This window comes from Nothobranchius furzeri, chromosome 3, assembly GCF_043380555.1.
Source record: "Nothobranchius furzeri strain GRZ-AD chromosome 3, NfurGRZ-RIMD1, whole genome shotgun sequence".
In the NCBI taxonomy this organism is placed as follows: Eukaryota; Metazoa; Chordata; class Actinopteri; order Cyprinodontiformes; family Nothobranchiidae; genus Nothobranchius; species Nothobranchius furzeri.
This window is the reverse complement of record NC_091743.1, coordinates 57853479-57866577: the sequence shown is the minus strand read 5'-3', so window position 1 is coordinate 57866577 and position 13099 is coordinate 57853479. Positions and strand designations below refer to the sequence as shown.

At 42.3% G+C, this 13099-nt stretch overlaps 1 protein-coding gene across 1 annotated transcript in view; it reads left to right on the top strand.

Annotated features, from left to right (window-relative positions):
* Positions 1–4367: 4367 nt before the first annotated feature.
* Positions 4368–13099, top strand: part of tafa4b (TAFA chemokine like family member 4b) — a 47657-nt gene continuing 38925 nt past the window's right edge. The window contains exon 1 of the mRNA XM_070549899.1: positions 4368–4868. The gene's annotated coding sequence lies outside the window, so the exon portion shown is untranslated. The remainder of the gene's footprint in view (positions 4869–13099) is intronic.

The window sequence follows — 13099 nt, the reverse complement described above, 5'->3', positions numbered from 1 at the left end:
TTGGCGACACCTCATGTTTGAATAGCTTTCACTACCTTTATTAGTGTCAGCTCAGTTAAAGGGTGTGAGCAGTGGAAGCAGCTGGAGAGTAATAAGATGTCTCCTATGTTTCTTCATTACCTCCACCACAGCCACTTCATCTCATGTCGTCAAAGTTAGTAAATGAGCAGCTGTTGCGGCGCACCTTCACACGCGACGTGTTGTCCGACTCCATCAGCATCAGCGTGATGGGAGCCTCTTGAGGACTGTTGACACACTGGAGTTTGTGGACTCACTCAGCATTAACCAGTTCAGTGTTATCTCCTTTCGTCAGGCTGGATTCACACACACGAAATTTAACAAACAAGCGAGAACGACCAAAAGGTCTGACATGATTTAAGTATTTAATTAAATTAAAGCTTATTTAAACCACTGAGGGTATGCTTTACATAACTACAAAGAAAAACACTAAATGGGAAGTGTAAAGGGAAAAAAGGAGGATAAATATTTTCTACATGTGTTGACTGAAACATAACCGGGTAATATTTTAATAGGAATGAACACAGCATTAAATATATTTTTAGTGTTTTGGTTATTGTTGGCACTTCTTCCTGACTTATTTAAAGTTTTAAGCTCATTTAAAGCACTTAACTTAAAACTGTTGAAGTTAAAGGGTGACTTTACCACCTCTAAAGCCAAGAAGGCTTTTCCCCAATGTATTAATGTCTGTGTGGTAAATTATGAGTTCTGTTAGTATTTGCAAGCAAAGTTAACACTCCAAAAATAATTATATTTTATTTGTTTACTGATTTCTGGTTTTCTAAATTGTTGTTTTTTTGTGTGTTTTTTACTTTTGACATTGATCTTATTTACCGTTATAACTCCTTTTGTCTCAGTAAAAGATTTTTCTACAGATGCTTGTTAGGAATAAACTGCTTTTGTATTTAGTTAAAAGAAAAATGTAAAGATGGTAACACTTTGTATAAACTCGTGGACGTAGTTTTGACTTTAGAAGGTCTTTACAGTAAGTTCTAATGGGAAACAGGTTTTAACACAAGTGGTTATTTTCTACTTGGTCCTAGCACTCGACCAGTGTATATCTAATATAGCTTAATAATGTTTTTGGATTGTAAAAAGAGCAGGGGACAAAAAGTGTGTATGGGGGTGGCATGTCCCCCCAAAACTACGTCCATGTGTAAACTAATAACTTGTGCATCTCACTACAAACTAGACTGAACAGGAACCGTTTACATGAGTGTTTTTGGATCATTTGTTCTGGCTGAGGACGATGTTTTATTTATCAATAAAACAACCCAGTCTGACTAATTTCATCAGCTTGTTTGAAATAAAAACTCGGAACTAAATGCTGAACCTTGCATTTCTCTTTTTTCATTAGAGATTTAATTCATCCTAATTTAATCAATCATCTTTTGAAGTCTGACCTTGCGGAGGGGGAGACTGAAGCTCCTATCTTTGCCACTTCCTGCTGGTGCTTCAGCTCTTTGCTGCAGGTTTCATTATGTCAGTGAGCTCGGGTGTGAGGAGGAAAGAAGGCTCGTAGCAAAAGGGCACTTGCTCTGCTTTTATTGCCACCATGATAAATCTAGATGACCTCATAAAAAGAGCCTTTTCTGGCACGACAGTGACGAGTCCCAGCCACATGGAGGCAGTACAACACCACACATGCAGCCAAATCTGGATCCTGCGCTGTGACCATCCTGGACTGTTCTCTTAAAACAATGGATTCACAAATATAACCCAACAATAGGTCACAGGAAGATGATGTTTGTTTCTAAAACGGGTTTGCTGTCAGCAGCTACGCTCATGTTTGCAGATGTTGAGTCTGAACTTTCTGAGCATTGACATACACCGAGCCTGTCTGGGATGGACACTATTTATGGCCCTACTTGGGTTGCTGCCTGTGACCTCGTAAAGATGTGATTCATCTTTTTTACTTCAGATCAAAAACAGAAAATAACTTTGATTTCATTAATCTTCTTGGTGTGCAAATGTGGAGTTTGTGGCAATAAAGGTATGGTATAGAAAGGTCTGACAGGAAAATTTGGCTTTGTGGAGTGTGGTTTTGAACCAGAAAATGTTGCTTTTATTGCTTTAAGGTGCATGATGTGTGCACATTTGCAATTAGTGCTGCCTGTTTTACATTTTACTCAAAACAGGCCTCAAATTTCTTGCTTCAAGCTTCGGCTCAGTGTCCCATGAAGGGTTAACCCCCAGGGCTGTCATTTTTTTCATGTGTACATCCGGCTTAATGGTGTATTTTCTTCTGCAGCAATGTAAAATTATTAAACACTGATATCAGTCAGATGAGCTGACTCCTACAGCTGTAGCCCCAGTCCTCTCCTTGTCTGAGGAGTCAGTCACATTTCAGATTAAGGGAGCAGTTCACACCCTGTTCAGGTTTTCAGATTCCTTTTCTCTGACTTCCTGTTTCTAGTCTCTTTTTATTTAATTAAATAGTTGACCCCAGTCATTTCTCTTTGCCTTCACTGTCGTTTACACTGCCGTTATCTAATCTAACTCTGAAAACTTCTCACCGCCCTTGGATTGGCCCTTTACAATCTTCTCCCAAAGTCAGGCAAACAGTGGACTTAATGCAGGATTACTGATCCAAGAGCAAGGAATATACCCCAAGAGCAGATATTCCTTCTGATGGTTTTCTCCAGAGTGACAGCTATTGGTGAGATAAATCCAGATCAGAATGAGAACCCCAGCCTTGAGTCCTACCCTAACCTCAACATATAGCACGCTGTTTTAACATGCAGTGCCCACATAAAGGTAAACTACTGATGGCTCTGTGGAAAAACGACCTTATAATGGGAAACAAGTAAATGAAATTTCACATCGCTCAGCGGTGCCCAGAAAAGTGTTTGCGCCTCATGACGCGGTTTCCTCCGGCCCTTCTGACATGGAGTAGATAAGTGCAAGGGGTTGTTGCTTCCATTAGCTGCCTGTTTTCAGATGAAAGGCCGCTGATTCTTCTGAGAAATACAGATCAGGTTCAGCTTTGCAGAAGCAGTCCGAATGTCAACTTTATCCGCTTCTGTCCTTGTTTCTCTGGGTTAGGGGTTTTGGAGCTGTCCGTGGTGCTGAAACTAGGACGTTACCTTCAGTTAAACGCTTTTGTCTAAACCCTCCCTCTGAGACCTGCAGAGGACTGCATGCACCTAACTTCTAGCACACCTGCATCAATGCCTAATCCGTTCTCACTTCAAAGCCAGACGGATCAATTTATAATAGATTCGAGCAAAGATTAATCGGTGGAAAACCAAACACTCCCCCCCCCCCCCCCCCCCTTTTTTTTGGCTTTCATTTTACTCGCAAGTAATTGCTGCGTGGGGGTTGAACGCAGATGTTGTTCAGGAATACAGCACGTGCTATTATTTTCTTTTCTTTGCTTGGTTAAGTTTAGGACACTGGGGTGAACCTTTGACACCGGACGCATCCAGTGCTGGCAACAGGAGTACAAGAGAGACATCTGAACGTATCGGATACCCCTCACCTCGGGTCGTTAGTGGACATCGATCTCCTCTAAGTCTTAATGACTGCAAATACTGCGCAAAACAATCAATCGCCATCAACACACTAGAATGTTCTGGGATGGAATAATTGATAGGCTGTCTCCTGGTGCGTAACGGAGAGGCTGCGGTGATTAAATTCAGTTTAACATGTCGGTGGTGGTCCTTGTGCGTGCGTTTGTGTGTGCGTGTGTGTGTGTGTGTGTGTGTGTGTGTGTGTGTGTGTGTGTGTGTGTATGTGTGTGAAAGAGGTGAGATATCTTACATCATCTTCGCGCATCAAGTGTTGATATCCACACGTCAACACGTCCGAGGAATGAAATGGATGGGCCTCCAAATCACGCACCTATCGGTCTCTGCAGGGACAAAGATCCGACAGTCGTCATCACCCCCCCCCCCCCCCCCCCCACACCCCACACACACACACCCCACACGCATCTACCATGTGTACAGTCTGAGGTGGTGCTGACTGGTCAAACACCCGTGCACGAAAAGATAAAAACTTTAAGATTCACCATAATGACCTGGATCTATATATTTGCATTAAGCAACTTTGCACTTTCTGTTACGCACAGCAACTTTGAAACGAATTGCTTTATAATAGAAAATAATTAATTAACTTGTCCGCGAACTCTCTTCCACATGATCGTGAGACATTTTTTATAGTCCTGTTGCAAACTACATGACATCAGAAAGAAGTGTGTGTGTGTGTGTGTGTGTGTGTGTGTGTGTGTGTGTGTGTGTGTGTGTGTGTGTGTGTGTGTGTGTGGGAGTGTGGGAGTGAGGGGGGTGGGGGGTCAGCTGGGCGGGTGCTGTTGCACGTGTTCTGAATGGGTAGGACAGGGATGGCATCGCATTCCTCATTTCCAATCGATCCCTGCCCGGTAGAAGTGACGGGAGAGCCAGTATCCCTCTCTCATCACTATACCATCACTCTCATCTCTCCGGCGGCTAAAGCGCCTCTTCGTGACAGACTCCTTTGGGGAAGAGAAGAGGAGAGGGAATGGACTTGAGTGGAGTGTCCGCCTGGAACATCAGCAGACGCGTTAGAGGGGATTACGCACTTCTCGTGACTTTCTCATTCAGAGCTTGAGACGCGACTTGAGAAGGTGATGGCACATTGGGCCATGTCGTTACTGTGCGGACCCCGGTTCTGGAAGGCTGTTTCTGCGGTGTAGGTGCAGCTCTCCACTTCTGTTTTTCTTCTTCTGCCCACTATTTTTGTTTGTGTTGGATGAAGACAGAAGGATCAAAAGGATTGTCTCTCCAGTCTGGGAAGCAGGAACAGTGAAGTTGGAGCAGAAAGTGGTATCACATTTTCCTGTGATCATGCCGTCGAGGTTATAGATTTTGGTAAGGTTTTTTTACTCTTCACCTTTTCATTAAAGACTGATGAAACCAAACAATTTACTGACAGATTTTCCAAGCAGTGAGTGGAAATCACGTTGAGATGCAACTTTAAGGAAACAAAACGTTCAGTTTATGGAAGATTTATGTCATAAAATCATGGATTTGAACCGGAAATCTGTGATTTTTTGTTTTTTTGTGAGCGTTCCTCTTGCTTAAAAACGGAACACACGATGAGTCCATGGACGCGGGGTCTCTTAGCGGAGACAGGAGAAGGGTTGATGTGAGGCTGATGTGGTGTTTCGTCACTTGAAGAGGTTAAATAAGCGATCGGTAATGCGCAGCACCCGCTGAGACCTATCTGCTGACCGTGCAGTTTTCACGCGCAGTGCTCAGTCGCTCAGCAGGACTTGTGATGGACTAGGGCGTAGGAGAGAGGCGCGCGCTAAAAGAGAGAGGGTGGAAAGAAACAATCAGGTGCCGCCGGGTTCTCCGGGCAGATTCCGCACGGAGCCTGGGAGGTGTGATGCAGAACCAAGCCGTCACACTCTATTGGACAGAAGCAACAGACAACCACCACCTCTCTCTCTCTCTCTCTCTCTCTCTCTCTCTCTCTCTCTCTCTCTCTCTCTCTCTCTCTCTCTCTCTCTCTCTCTCTCTCTCTCTCTCTCTCTCTCTCTCTCTCTCTCTCTCTCTCTCTCTCTCTCACACACACACACACACACACACACACACACACACACACACACACACACACAGAGAGAGAGAGAGAGAGGCAAACATTACTTGGTGCATGTTAATGGACGCAGTATTGAGACACAACCCCTATCTTGTTGTAATTGTTGGTCATCCTTGTCTCCCCCTCCCTCCCTGTTTTTGCTCATATCCATCCCACAGCTGCTGAAAGAGTGTAATTATTTACCCATTGTTTTTTTTTTACAAGACAACTCTGGCACTTTCTACAAAAAGTGCTGTTATTACAGTAGACAGGGAAGGTCTGTCTGTGTGTGTGTGTGTGTGTGTGTGTGTGTGTGTGTGTGTGTGAGTGGGGTATCTGTCCCTGGACTTAATTCTCATTGGCAGTCACATTAACACTGGAGCACCACTCTTAATCCTGGGGAGATTACGCTCTCCATCCCAATGCCCTCTCACCCAGCCTTTCATATGAGTCACACACAGACAAACACCTGTATGAGGAGGATGGTGTGTGTGCGTGTGTATTGGGGTGTGGGGGTGTGGGGTGGGGGAGGGTGGGGGAGACACTCAGATCTGTGTCTCCTTCACACACACACACACACACACACACACACACACACACACACACACACACACACACACACACACACACACACACACACACACACACACACACACACACACACACACACACACACACACACACACACACACACACTGCTTACTCTCATCCATCCTACTGAAGCAGCAGTATCCTCAGGTTGCCTGTTTGGCTTTATGTGCCACCGAACTTCCCGCTCCACAGAGGACTGTTGGGGATGACTGGCGGGGGAATGAATCGCGTGAGCATGTGATTGTGCACGAGAACACAACAAGCAGAGACTGACGGCTCTGCAGGCAGAGGAAAGGCAGAACGAGTCAAGCGAAAGAAATGAGCAGATCTATGTGAGAGATGAGGTGATGGAAAATAACACTACGATGGAATCCTGTCAAATGTGTGTGTGTTAGAGAAAAAAAAAACATGTGTTATGTGTGACTGACACATGTTGTACCAGATTAATGAACAGGCATGTGTGACTGGTGAGGTGACAGCAGAGTGACAGATTGGAGAGCACCTACACACATACTGGCATTAACAGACATACCGTGATCAGGAGAGGAAAGAAGATAAGAGTTGTTGTTTTGTAGCACTGGATGAGAGTTGGAACAAAACATTTGATTTCCTGAACAGCTTTCCATGCCACTCAGCTTCTGGAAGTATTGAGTCACAGAGGGCATACATTGGTGGAAAATATCAGTCATCTTCGTGAAATCAGAACAGGAACACACCGATGTGTTTGCACACATGAGATCTATGACTCTTAATGGAGGAAGGAGAGACCAGAGATCAATGAGTGTGAGCTGGGTGCGTGTTGGTTTCTTGTCACAAAGCAAAACCACAACTGAACAGAGGTCGTGACCTGTGGGAAGAAAGAGTAAAACATTTGATACTGTGTTGACCAAGTGTGGCTGTTTGGATCAGATCTACAGAGTTTAGACCTTTCTGATCAAAACAGTTCTTATCTGTTCCTCAGAGCACCTGCATGGATTCTTCTGTCAGTGTGTGTGTGTGTAAGCTTGTTTACATCACTGTAAAGAAATCAACATGACTGAAGTCTTCTCTGCAGATTTGTGTAGGATTTTTCATTTTTCCATTTACTCATAAATCATTTTGTCAGAGCGGGTTCCAGCGCATCCAGACAGTAGAGTTCTCAATTTGATTGTGTGTGTGTGTGTGTGTGTGTGTGTGTTTTCAATCCTCAGTCGGGGAGTCAGTGACAGCAAGGCCTTGGTTTTCCCACACTGCCACTCAGACCCCGTCCTGTCCAGACAGGAGAAGACGATGACAGATGACTTACAGTAAAACAGAAATTAAAGATTAAATTTATTCAAATGTTTTGGCAAAATAACTTTTATCTCATAAAAAATTTAGTTCTCTTTAGATTTTCCTGGAAGTTTTGAGTCTCTGGATCCTTACTTTCCAAAAACTATAAACACCATCACTTCACATGCCTCAAGGTGATTTTCTCTGCCGCTCCAACTCACTTTGACCATGACAAATCTCCCTAAGTGATAGTAATGATTGTAATTGAACGGGCACAGTTCCTTCCCACCGTGCTTCATCTATCACCTTGGATGCAATCTGCTACCTCTGCTTGTATTTTAGTGTGCACGTTTATGCGTGTCGCTTCAAGAACCGGTGTGTTCCACACCCCACCCCACCCCTTCGCCCAGTCCCCGTCCCTTTGGCAGCTGGCAGATGTGCTGGTGTAACCACAAGTGACAGTGCGTTTGTGGGATTATGAAAAGCCCTCAGTGTGCGGCGCTGGGACGGCAGCATGGCGGAGGAGCCTGAGGCGGTCATTACAGCAGCCCTCAAAACAAAAAGAGAGAATGGCGATAACTTAGCGGGACGCAGTGTGTAGATCGGGTGGAAAGATGATAATAATGGAAAAATAAAAAATGGAGATGGAAAACTGCAAGAAACAAACGAAACAAAACAGAAAAAAAAATGGGGAAGTGTGTCAGCTGAATGGAGAGCAGGACTGCATGAGTGTGAGAGAGAAATGTGTTCCACAGAGGAAGCAGTGTGGGTATCAGGGCTGAGCAGTAATCTGTCAGAGGAGTGTGTGGGTGTGTGTGTGCTGGAGGTGATGGCTTTGTAATGAAAACAGTGTGCGGCCGTTGGCTGAGGGTCCCTCATCGTGGCTGACTGATGTCAGTCACCGGCTTACAACAGCCCCCCTCCAAGGATACCGCTCTGATGAATGACTTGTGTGTGTGTGTGTGTGTGTGTGTGTGTGCGTGTGTGTGTTTGTGTGTGTGTGTGTGTGCGTGTGCATGGTTTTGCAGGTGGTCATGAAAACAAACTTTTCTTTATACATGTTTGACCTTTTTCACTAGTAAACTTTTGTTTGACCCTTGGCTCTTTAGCTTGGAGGTCACCCGCTTGGTAAAAACACATTTTAGTCCTTATATGTGACTGAAGCTTGAACTGAATTCAACTGAACTAAAGACGTTAGTGAACTAAAAAAATCTACAAAATATGGAGACGTTTGAATAAAAAGTTAAACTTCATCACCTTACATTCATATTAACTTAATAGTAGATGATTATCATGAATAGATGAAATGACCATTTCTGAACACTTAAAGTCTTGATTTACCAGAAACGGTTTTAAAAATTGGAAATTTACTAAAAAACAAAAGTAATAAAAAGATTAACAAGTAAAAATTATTTAATAAATTTAAAAAGTTTTTAAAACAAATTCAATGTTTTCAGGTATTTCACTGAGTTCTTTTAAAAGAGTAATTTATATCAGTATTACTATTTTTGTATATCTTATAAAAATGTTAGCTTTTATTGTCCCAAATGAATAAATACCATAAAAAAGAAAATTCTTCATTGTTTTTATTTCTTTGTGTGGAAGCTGAAGGGTTAAGTTACGTGTACTAAATTATTTCATGTTGGTTAAACACCACTGAGGTTCTTTTAAACAGAGACACGCTGTAGACTTTGAGGAAAAACCTCCGCGTCGACAGATCTGTTTGTAAAATTTGAGCCGGATCTCTGTTTGGAATTGCTTTTTGAGAGCGTGAGAGAGGGTTAGAGGCCCAGCTTGTCTTCGGGGAGCAGAGTGATGGTGTCATGCTCCGCAGACTCACAGACAAATTAATTCACTTATTGACACTGCTGACACGTCTCAGTGACTTTGTAAAATGAACAATTGATCAAGCTTCCTCACTCTGCTCTTTCTCACTCTATTTTCCTGACTTCCCCTCTCTCGTTCTCTTCCTCCTTTAGCTGAGCCCACTTCCTCCCCTTCGCATTCTCCGTCTGCATCACATGAGTTTCCTTGTTGGTCCTTTTTTAATTGACGTGGAGGTTCTGGGTTTACAGCTGCTGTGTTGGGCTGGTCCAGTTTAAATAAAAACACCTGTTTAATTAAAAGGGCTGGTGGCTTTTTTATGTGGATATGCGTGTTTATAGGAGTTGTTTACCTGCATCATGATGAAATTCATCCACCTTGTGGAACTTGTGACCCCCAAAGTTGGGCCTACAAGTATTGGTCTGGTCTTGTTCTCTGGGCCAAAGCCAAGGGGGACGCTGGAGCTTGCAGAACATCAAAACAGGCGCCGCATCAAGGTTGTCCCTGCTCCATGAATCATAATTTGGCAACAGAACAAAATGAATTACCACTGATCCCAGGAGAGTCTTTATCATGAGCTTTTTGTTTGGCTCCAGTGAAGAAGAGTCCACTCAGAGCTTGCATGCTGCTGCTGTGCACACGTTGTTCCCGACTGACTCTCTTCTTATTCTCTGCACAGACAGGAGTTAGGGATCAGTCGCTCGGTGTGCAGAAACATCTTTTATTAGCAGGTTAGGCCGTGCCGTCTCCCTCGTGTCCTGCTGTGGCTCACCACTTTCCCTCCTCTGTGCTCCTTCTTGTTTTGATCTCTGGTCAGAAAAACTCAGAAAACAAGCAGGTGAGGAGAGGGAAAGATGGGGGAAAAAAGCGATTTACTCCAAATCAACACATTCTTCCGCATTCCAGATTTGACCTGTGATCATGATTTGTTGGACGGATCAGTGGTTAAGAGAGAGCTTACTGACTGAGAGGAAGAAAACTGGTTAAAACATGAGCAGGTGTCACCCTAACGTGTCTCCATCACCATTTGTCTTCCAGCGCTGAGGAATGCTGACTTTTAAATACCTCTTAAAGCATTATTAGAGCGCTGCAGATTTACGGGCCGGACCGTGCCTCTGTCTTTCACCAGCGCTCGGGTGGCCAGCGGGGAACCGGTCCTCTACACATTCATACACTTTTTATGGAATGTTTCAACAAACCACATTTTAAAATCAAACATGAAGGATGTTACAAAGCCATTAGTCCCATAATGTAACACAAAGGAAACTGTTCAACAATGAAACTTTATGCATCATTGTGTTGATTTATCACAGAGTTTGGAGAATTAAAGCTGTTTGTCTGCCTCTGCTCACAGATCCTGCTGCTGTGTTTGCACGAATGTGACAGAGGTGAGTCCAGACTCCCGGGGGTGGCGGGTTGCCGGCTTCAACATGTGAAACACACGCCGGGAGTCTGATCACTTCAGACTTTTATCCATGAACATGACAGAGGGGAAGGGGAACAGAAACAAAATGGAGAATTAGATAGAAACCTTGAAAAATGTCCAAAAATACAAAAATAGATACATTTTCTAATCTCTGCTGTCTCCCTCCTCTAAAACAGACACACACGCACACACACACATTTCTCAGTCACCAGATCCTGAGACGATGGTTTGTGCAACAAGGTGGGATTTAGACTTAAGTGCAGGCGGATCAATCAAACTGTAATGGTACCTTAGTGCCAAGGCCGCTCTCTGAACCCTGAAGTCAATACCACAGCCATGTAATGGTCCTGAGTTCAGACTTTCACTCACAACCCATTTTCCCTCTTTCTCTAAGCCAAAAGGACATCTTTCACTTACTGGCTTCTTGTTTTAGTGGAATAAACAAAAAAGCAGTGGAGGGTTCCGGTATGATGACCTCTCACAGGCTTTCTCAACAGTTTTTATTTTTTTTTATAAATGTTTACATAATTGTCACAAAATATAGCTTTTTAAAATTGTTTCCTTCTCTTTTAGTAGATAAAAAAAAATACAGTCAGACGTGTTCAGACAGGCCAAAGTAAGATGGAAGAGAACAAAAGTTAAAGAGAAACAGGAGCAAGAAAAGCATCAAGCTGAACACAAGGGGACAGATTAAAGCAGGGGGCTGTGACTTAAGTTTGTAAGATGTTTTTGTGTGATTTAGTGCATTTCTTCATTTGAGACACACCTGCGTAGCGACCCCCCCCCCCCCCCCCAAAAAAAAAATAATACAGCGAGGAGCAACATGCTGTAATGGATTAGCACTGGGAGCAGGCAACAAGCCACATGTTACACACCCCGACTGAATGTTGATACCGTGCATATCGGGAGAAATCGAAACGCTCCACATGAGGCTCCGCCGGGCTTTGTGTTTTTGCCCATTTCATTTTCAATATCTTTCCATGTTAGGGAGATGCACTTTATTTTACACTGATGTGATTTTTGTCTTCTCGGTTTGTGTCTGGGCAGAGAAAACCAGCGCAGATATACTGGTGTGATGCTTGTGTGTGGTCTGCAATCTTATTCCCTGGATTTATTTTCTTTACACACACTCACAGCCTGGAGCTGAGGGGCAGAACTCTGTTTGCAACTGGGTTCTGTGCATTTGGTATCACATCAAAACCATAAAAAAAAATAATAATTATATATATATATATATATATATATATATATATATATATATATATATATATATATATATATATATATATGTTTTTTTCAGTACTGAAAACCTTTCTTGTAAGCATAATGTTGAGTATTGTATCTATGTGTACTATTTGGGGTGCAGATTTGAAATAAATCCATTTAAAAGTGAAAAGTTAAATGTAATTTTTTGGAAAAAAAAATATAAATATTAAAAGTTCTACCTTAAATATTTAATCCAAGTAATGAATACAACTACTTAAATATACAAAGGGATATCTAAATGTGGAAATCTGAATTCAAATATTTTAGTTTTATTCTAAATATTTAGCTAAAAATGCTAATTCAGAGTGCTGGGGAGAGGAAGTAGCCTATCAAAATAAAAGCAGGACAAAGAGATCTATCTAGGATCTTAACCATGTGAACTCAAGAGTTTGTGACACAGCTGTTGTTCTTTAAAAGCAGGCATCATTTTCCAGTGTGCAGGGAGAACCATGGTGGAATGGACCCACATAGTCCAACCACCAATGGGGTACTGGGATTTTAGGGTTAGGCTTTTGAGAGTCTCAATTTTTATGTTAACTAATTATTCAGTTATAACCTGCCAGACTTATATCAACATTTCAATATTTAGATGTAACTTTATATATCAGCGCTGTCAGGCCAGGAACCTCCTAACTCTAAAAAAAAAGGACTTTTCAGGAGTTTCAGAACATATTATTTGTGTTGCAACACTTTTTGTTGGAAACAAATCAATAAAACTACCAAATAAAAAGGGGCACATATGCACAGTGCAAAAAAAGTATAAAGAATATTTCATAATATTTTCAAAGACAACAAAATTACAAAAAACAATTTGTGGTGCAAGGTATGGATTGTTACCAGGAGAGAGGGAGCTTAAGGGAGAGCTAAACTCTACAGAACACAAAGAAAAGGCAACACATGAATACTTGAACAGATGCATAAATATAACAGTTCAAAAATGATATGAAAAAGTATAATTATTACAGGATGTTAAATACTCAATGAGTTTTAATGTTGATACTGATGGCACAGTGTAAGGTGATATTTCTTCCCACTAAACATAAATTATTGCGCACAATAACACAAGTTAAACAGAGGTAGGCCTCGATGAGCATTCACTTCATCCTACTTGCCTGAAAAAATATTGATGTAATTGCAAACATCTATAAAGTCCTAAATATA